Here is an 8,251-nt window from a genome sequence, read left to right as displayed (position 1 = left end):
TCAGAATTCTTAGTTAAGTAATAAAAAAATTAAGATTTTAATCTAGCCTAATTGGAAAATTAAATCTGAAAATAAGATACAAATATTTTAGTTCACAAAAAATTTTCATGAACCGTTCTCAGAGAGCTTTTGATTTTGTTTTTCACTTCAACACAGGATTGAGGTGATCCAACACAGGAGACACGTAAGGGCAATCCCAAGGTGACAGCTGAACAAGAGAGATAAAGAGCAACCAGCCCGGATTTAAGCCATAAAACAGACATGCTAATGGTGATCATCACTAAGATGCCTTCTCTGGTGAGCCTGGTTTAGGCTCATGCGCTGATAAAGTTCCCACTCTCACTCCCCCTCACTGTTCTCTACTGAGCAATTCACCCCACTGTAAATCTCCTGAGAACTGGAGTTGGCTACGGTGACTCTAGAATTCTAAGGGATAAAAATCAAACTATCCCACTCCCCCAACATGACGAGTGTTCATGTCATTTTACAGGTTTGACAGATGCCAAACTAGAAAACTTTTACTATTTCCCAAGGCTCATTCACTGCCTTTACCACGAAATTCCCCCAAAGAAACTCTTACAACCTCAGAGGGAACCTGAAAATCAAACTATGACCCAAACTCCAGCTAAGTTATCTTCTGCTGTGATTCTTGTTCTTATGATAACATGGCTTTTCTTACAGTGTTGTTTGTGTTTCCTAATCAATTTCTATATGTATAAAGCTTCGTATTTGTATGAAACAAACTTAAATATGGAAAAAGACATGAGATGTGAAGTGTTTATCATAGTGACTGATACACAGTAAACTCTCAATAAATCACAAGTACAGTTGGTATAGTTTTATGTAGTCCTTCCATCCCTTGGTAGTAATTATTTTTCCAAAACACAGTTTGGGTGAAAAATCTTTCAGATAGTCATATGATGACTCGATTATGTAGTACATGTGCCTAAAATGCCCTTTCCTTACCACTGAGAAACACTAGCAGATGTAAACATCCTTGAAATGTTAACAACAATAAAAACCCTTAATTGTATTACTGTCTGTACATAAATTATATATTCATTTTAATAAAAATATTTGATGAATGACCTGTATGAAGACTTTAGTCCACATTCAAATAATCGTGTAGCAGACATGCAGATATGACCTAGATAAATGATGTAATAGGAAAAAAAACTACTGTAGCAATCAAAAGAACTTAAATCTTGTTCTGAATATGTCACTACCTAATTAGTCAAGCTTGGTAGCGTCCCCTCCCTCAAGGCAGCAGGTTTCTTGTCTGCAAAATTAGAACATTGGACATTATGCTGGATTGTGCCTTGTCAAGTTGACTAAGGCTGGGAAGTAAATTTCCCAGAATCCCTTTTCTGTATGGTTTTAGGCTAGAGTTGCTGCATGGGTTTTGGAAGGTCAGAGTATAGCAAGTGCCACTGCTTTTGGAAGACTGTCTCAGTCTGGCATGGGGTTGAAATGATGCAGAGGTGCCCAGTAGACCTTAGTTTATGTGCACTTTCTTCCACTTTGCTTAAAATTCACCTTCCCCACTGTCGGGCCCACCAGCAGGGACTTGGCTGCAGAGTCACAAAGGTAACAACTACACAGAGGCTTAGCTTCCTGAGAGGTGGAGATTTCCATTCCGCTCCCCTCCAGCTTCCCCCTTTATGGCCCTAATTCACAGACTGAAAGCGTTTTTATCCTGGATTTCCATGAAAGCTTCTGTTTGTTCACTCACATCAGTGATTAAGGTGGACTGGTCAATGACCTTTTCTCAGATCTTCCAACTCCCCTCTAGACTGTCCCTCCTTCAGCTCTTCCCATGATTGAACACATTCTAATTCCTATAGTAAATCCTTTGTTCACATAATATCTACAGTGGCTCTCGTTCCCCTGGCTTATGAAATGTGATGATGAGCTCAAAAGCCCTCACCAAGTCTGATATTTAAGATTCTCAGAGCCCATTCAGTATGATACTGTCTGGTTTATACATATCTCAGTAAACAGCAGGAGCGGGTTCAAGTCCATTCCCTATTTCTAGCAGACAACAGGGAAGTTAAACCACATTGTAAGTTTTCATGTGACTTCTCAGAACACCAGGAGAGCACTGAGTTCTCTGATTTCAAATATATGACCAATAAAAGGGTTTACAGTGACTGCATATGGATTAAGTAGACAAACAGGCTCACCTGCATAATAGTATATATTTAGTGCACAAGTGCTTAAATAAGAAAGTAAATAAGAAATAACAAACAGTTCTATTCATGCTTCTTGAGTATACAAACATAAAGTGGAGAGTAAAGATTTGTTCAGTGGCCAACGAAGGCTACAGCTGAGCCCCCAGCCCCACCCAGCACCCTCCCAGGAGTCCTCAATTGTTGCCAAATCATTTCACTTGTACCTAAAGGAGAACAATATCTCAGAAACGATTCCAAGACAATAAATCAAGAAAGCTGGTTTGTTCACATTTTTTTCTTTTCTTTCCATTCTTGAGGTCAGCCTCCCACAGAGAAAGTTATACTGTGCAAAGGATTCAGCAGAATGAATGAAAATATATTTATATCACTCATGGATTACTTTTCTGTGGCACAGTTTCAGTCAGCAGCCCTGGAGAAGAAAATGTGTGTGTGTGCATGCGTGTATGTATATGTGTGTGTGTGTTGTATGGTTCCTTAACTTCATAATTGCAGCTGTTCAAACATTTATCATTTCATGTTACAAAATAAGGAATTCACCGAAGCACAGAGAAGCAGCATATTCTTCCATTAGTTTAGCATTTGTTCCAGGATTTAAACAAAATAAATTAAGAATGCATATGGCTTTCACATAAACTAGCTTGGCTTCTTCAGATCAATTCCAAAATTATCCTTTTTTTCCACCACTTCTTTGGCTGAAAGCATTACCATTCATCTTTGCATGCCACATTCATTAGAAAAGTTAATATCAGCATATTATTTTATAGTTTAGAAAACGCTTTTATGTACATAAAATAGATCAGCGAAGAATAGTAGAAAAAAACACTGGCTTTGGAGTCCAAAGATCCTTACCACTTGTGCAACAGAGGGTGGGGGCTGACATGGGGGATCACCTCTTTTCTGAGCCTCAGGTTTCTAATAGAATTTCCGTAAACTTAGATGAGATAAGGTACATGAGGGTGATTTGTGAAAGGTCTGTAATGAGACAACTAAAGGACATTAAATCAATTTGCATGTTACAGATGAGGAGTAGCCATTCAATGATTCACTCAAAATTAAATAGAGGCATTATTGGGAAGAGAATTCCAAAGTCTTGACTCTGAGGGCAATATTCTTTCCACTCCATCTCACTGCCTCTCATTCATTAATTCTGTTTAAAAACAAAAGCTTTTTTTTTAGTATGGACCCCATCATTTTATGTAGAAATTTGAAAAGAAACAAACTATCTTAGATATGAAGGATGAACAGCAGGAGACTAGAACTCAAAATTTCTGAGTTTAAATATGCACTCTCTTCCTCACTAACTTTGGGACTGAGTACACTTAATTTTAAGTTTTCTGTGCCTAATTTCATTATTCTTAAAATCATGATACAAGTGCAATTCTGGAGATGTCCTATCTATGGACTTTTAAAAGAGTTGATATATTTTTAAACTTTTGTATCCATTATGGGTTAAGTTTTCTGTAATTAGAGCCACAATTAACAAGCATCCAAACTGATGTATCACTTCCTACGATCCATTTTCCAAAATTTAATCCCAGCAGTCTTTTAAAAGTATACTTCACATCATGCTACTCACCTGCCTACAATTCTCCAATTGGCTTTTCATCCTATTTAGATTAAAATTCAAAGTCCTCCCTAGTTTACAAAAACTTACCTGATCTGACCTCTGCTTCTGTCTATGACTCACTCTCTTAACTATCACCCACTTGCCTTCTTCCAGACCCTCAAGCATTCTAAGATTGTTCACACCTCAGGGTCTTTGCGCTAGCTCGTCTGTTCTCTAGGAAAACTTCCCCCCAGATCTTTAAGCAGTTGGTTCCGACTTGGTCAGCTCTCAACTAAAACATCCGCGTCTCAAAGAGGTCTTCCATAACGATCCACGTTAGAACAACTGCCCAGTAATTTTTCTTTCACATTACTTATCTTAATAATTTGCATTGCATTTATCACAATGTGATATACATATGTATGCATATAATGTAATAATAAATACATATATATGTATTTAAATGCGATATCCCTTTCAACAGTATAAGCTCCATGAGAACAAAGACATTTAACCTCTTGTTCCCTGCAATATTTCCATCACCTAGAAGAGAGCCTGTCATATGCCTTTAATAGATAGTTATTGAAAAAGTGAATGAATCTACTCTTTATAATCCAGAAACTCTTCACTGCTCTGGTCAGCTGGTGGTATTTTTCGCCAATTACTCATACTGCTATGAATCTATTTTTATATCGGTTACATCATTTTCAGTAGGATTTGGAAGGAAGCATAAATAAATTCATACGCTCAGCAGCATTTTTACAGGAATCAGCAATAACTTTTCTAAGTGAAACCATCATTGCCTTTGAACTTTATAGTGATGCGAATACCAACTTCATTTTAACAAAATAATATGGATTTTCTTGCACTTGCAAAGTTATTATCATTACAATGCCTGAATATAAACAGAGAGCCAGAATGGAGCATCATACATGAGGCACACTTACAGAAGATGCCCATGTAGCTCTTTCCACTTTAGACTTGTTAATTTGCTTTAAATAAACATAACAATAAGCGGTATCTAAAGTCAGGTACAGACCAGGAGAAAAACAAGTTAGTGAGAATGCAACCCGGTCCTCAAGTTTTCTTACCTGAGATGTAAGAATACAGATCAGTGATTTCCAGATTTTGCATATTATAGATCATGGTAGTTTTCAAATAGGAATTAACTTTTTATTTTACCCACTTAAGACACTTACGAATACTATCTCTGTTGCTATAAAATGAAGGACATTATGACATCAAATATTGCAAAGAATACACCTAAGAATAAAAAACACTTCTTTAAATGAAAATCTTTTAACTTTGTGAAACATTTACTTCATTGTTCTTTTCTCATTTTGCAGCAGATCAGTGGAAAATTTTCAGTGTTCAGTACTAGTTCTACGAGTATTTAAAAACTCCTGGGACTTAAAAATCTGAAGATGTATGTTTAAAATTCAGAATAAATCACCTAACCTTCTAGAGATCCAGTCTCTTAACCTTATTTTTACCTATCTAGGGGAAGAAGGTTGAGAACCAGATGAAATAATGATCCTCGAAGATATTTGTAAGCTATAAATCTCTTTATACATATAAATTACTGATTTGATACAAGGTATGATAGAGAAGGACGAGGTGACTCTTGTCTTTTTCACCTGAGGAACTGGAAGTTGCTTTAAACTGAGATGGGAAAAATAAATTTTGGAGAGATCAGCAGTCTAGTTCCGGGCATGTTAAGCTTGAGGTAGCTATTAGACATTTGAGTGGACATGTCACGTAGGCATTTGGTTATAGGAATTTGGAGTTTATGCTGGAGATACAGCCTGAAGGTATAAATTTAGCCATTGTTAGCCTACAGGTGGTTTTAAAAGTCATAAAGCTAGAGAAGATCACCAAGGAAATGAGGCAGACTTAGAAGGAAGTGGGGACAATGTCTGTCCCCTGGGCATGCGGCTGTTCTGACATCAGAGAGGAGAGGAGAGTAAAGGACATTGAGGAGGAGCAGTCTTTGATACCAGAGACAATCCAGGAAAGCAGAGCAGTGAAAGCCAAATGAAATTTTCCCCAGAAACACGAGGTTTGAACATCTCCTTGATGCCCTTGTAATTCAGGCAAATGAACGCAATACCCATTTGGCCACGCTCAATGTGAAACCAATACCTGCCACTGAGCTGTAATCCACACACATGCACACTAACATAAATTCAAAAATACCACCCCCAGACCTGAAATCTGAGCACTCCAATGCATATAACAAATGGATAGAATTGAAAATTAATACAGTGCAAGCTTTCACAGAGGCACAGCTCCAAGGTGCTCGGAGGAAGCACCAGTGACCCACCCATGAGTAGAATCTATGGATGCTGAATGACTGCTTGGAAATTTGGAAATTTAACTTACACTTTGCCATGGTCTAATAGGGCAGTATGTCAGTCTTGTGAATCGAGTCTCAAGTAACTTAGCAATATGTCACTCTTCAAATCAATGTAATGAGACATTTGTAGGTGTGTTCATATATAAAAATAAAATTTTGCTTTCCTAAAGGAACATTTCCCATTTTGGAAAAAACCTGCTATGCCATCTTTTAATGGTGAAATCACCTATCATCAAACTAGATTTTGATTTTCAGAAGCTCAATTTATATTAAACCATTAGGTAACATCCTGATGACATGATAGGCGTCACATGCAGCCATAACGCCATGGTCAATGACAACCTCTATGTTAACAGTGAGAGGGCCGAGAATAAAATCCAGGGCAAACACCCACCACCCACCACATTTTAACAGCTCTTTTTAAAACTTCAGTCTTAGTTCCAGCAAAATCTTGCCTTGAGACACGTAGTTATGGCTTAGTTTGCCCTGGTGATGTCTGACCCCATTGCCACATCTCACCTTTGTTCCTTAACTTTCCCCAAGGCAAGGGTTTGCTAGTTACCTCCTCCACTGCTGACTGGCAATGCCCTCCAGTGGCCACTGTGAGAAAAAGAGCCTCAGCTAGCCAATGGACTGTGAGAATAAGAGCTAAGTGGTACGAGGAAACCACTGCCAGGGTATTTTAGCTTTCACCAGTTATTTTTCCTTTCTTTTTAAATTTGATTCTCCCGGCAAGCTATTTTTCTTGATTTTTTTTCAAACATTCTTTCTTCCTTGACATTATTTCTAAACATTTAAATTGGTATCATATATCAATGTGATCTAGATACAGATTTAGAGGCTTAGGAAGAATTTATGGCATATCGGGCAAACCAAGGCAGACAGTGCAAATGCTATTTTAAGCTTGTATGGATCCTAGAACAAAGAGGAAGATTATTTGAAGAAAATTTTATTCCTGGAGAATAAATGCAAACATAGTATTCACCACATTCTTTTCCTAAAATATGTTGCCTAGTGACCAAGTTGAATCAATTGTCAATTGATCTGGCGGGAATCTCAATAGATGGTCTGTTTGACTACCCTTTATGGGGAAGAATAAGGATTAGCTTGTGAAGCTCTGTCTACCCCATGGGAAAGGGGTCTGTGGCAAGAAGAAACTGGGGAGGGGGAGTGGGACTAAGGCCAGGGAAGAATGGAAAAGAACTAGAGCTCAACAAAAGGTTCAATTTAATTTTCTAAAAGAGATGATTGTTTTTACTTAAAAGACAAGAATAAATAAGGTAGAGAAAGTGTAACAATAATCAAGGAATGTAAGGAATGCATGTATATTGCCAGATTTTATACATATATATATATATATGTGTGTATATACACACACACACACACACACACTTTTGATCACACCAATCTTATAAGGAAAGAAGATATAGAAATTTGGAAATAAGCAATAAGGATATTTTTTAAAATTTAATGTACTCACATACATTAGTTAGCTCAGGCTGCCACAACAAAATATCACAGACTGGGTGGCTTAAACAACAGGAATTTATTTTCTCACAGTCTGGGGGAAGGCTAGAAGTCCCAGATCAAGGTGCTGACTGGTTCCGTCTCCTGGCTTGTAGACTGCCACTTTCTCCCTGTGTGCTCAGGTGACCTCTCTTCTCTGAGCATGTGGAGAGAGAGGAGGACAGAGAAGTATCCAGTGAGACTCCTCCTTTTCTTAAAAGAATAGCATCCTCTGGGATGAGGGCCTCACTCTATGACCTCACTTATCCCTAATTACTTCCCTGAAGGTTCTTTCTCCAAATATAGTCACACTGGAAGGTAAGGCTTCAATATATGAATTATATATTCAGTCCATTGCAACATATTTTATCCTATAGAAATGAAATACAAAAGTAAAAGAGATATCAAAAATATTCTTTTCTGGATATGTACAAGAACATTTTTTGTAGCATAAGTTATAGTTGTCAAACAAAACAAGAGAACACTGAAAAACCAAGAGAATGCTCCTTGATAGGGCAATGGGTGGGCAAGTCATGCTTGTATTCATGTCATGGAATATTACACAACTATTAAAAATGTTGACTTGGAGCTAGCTCATGTAAAGGGTTACATAAGCAAGAAAAAGAGATGTGTATATAAGATGCTCGTATT

This window comes from Vicugna pacos, chromosome 1 (genome assembly GCF_048564905.1).
Source record: "Vicugna pacos chromosome 1, VicPac4, whole genome shotgun sequence".
NCBI classification, from domain to species: Eukaryota; Metazoa; Chordata; class Mammalia; order Artiodactyla; family Camelidae; genus Vicugna; species Vicugna pacos.
This window is presented reverse-complemented; position numbering follows the sequence as displayed.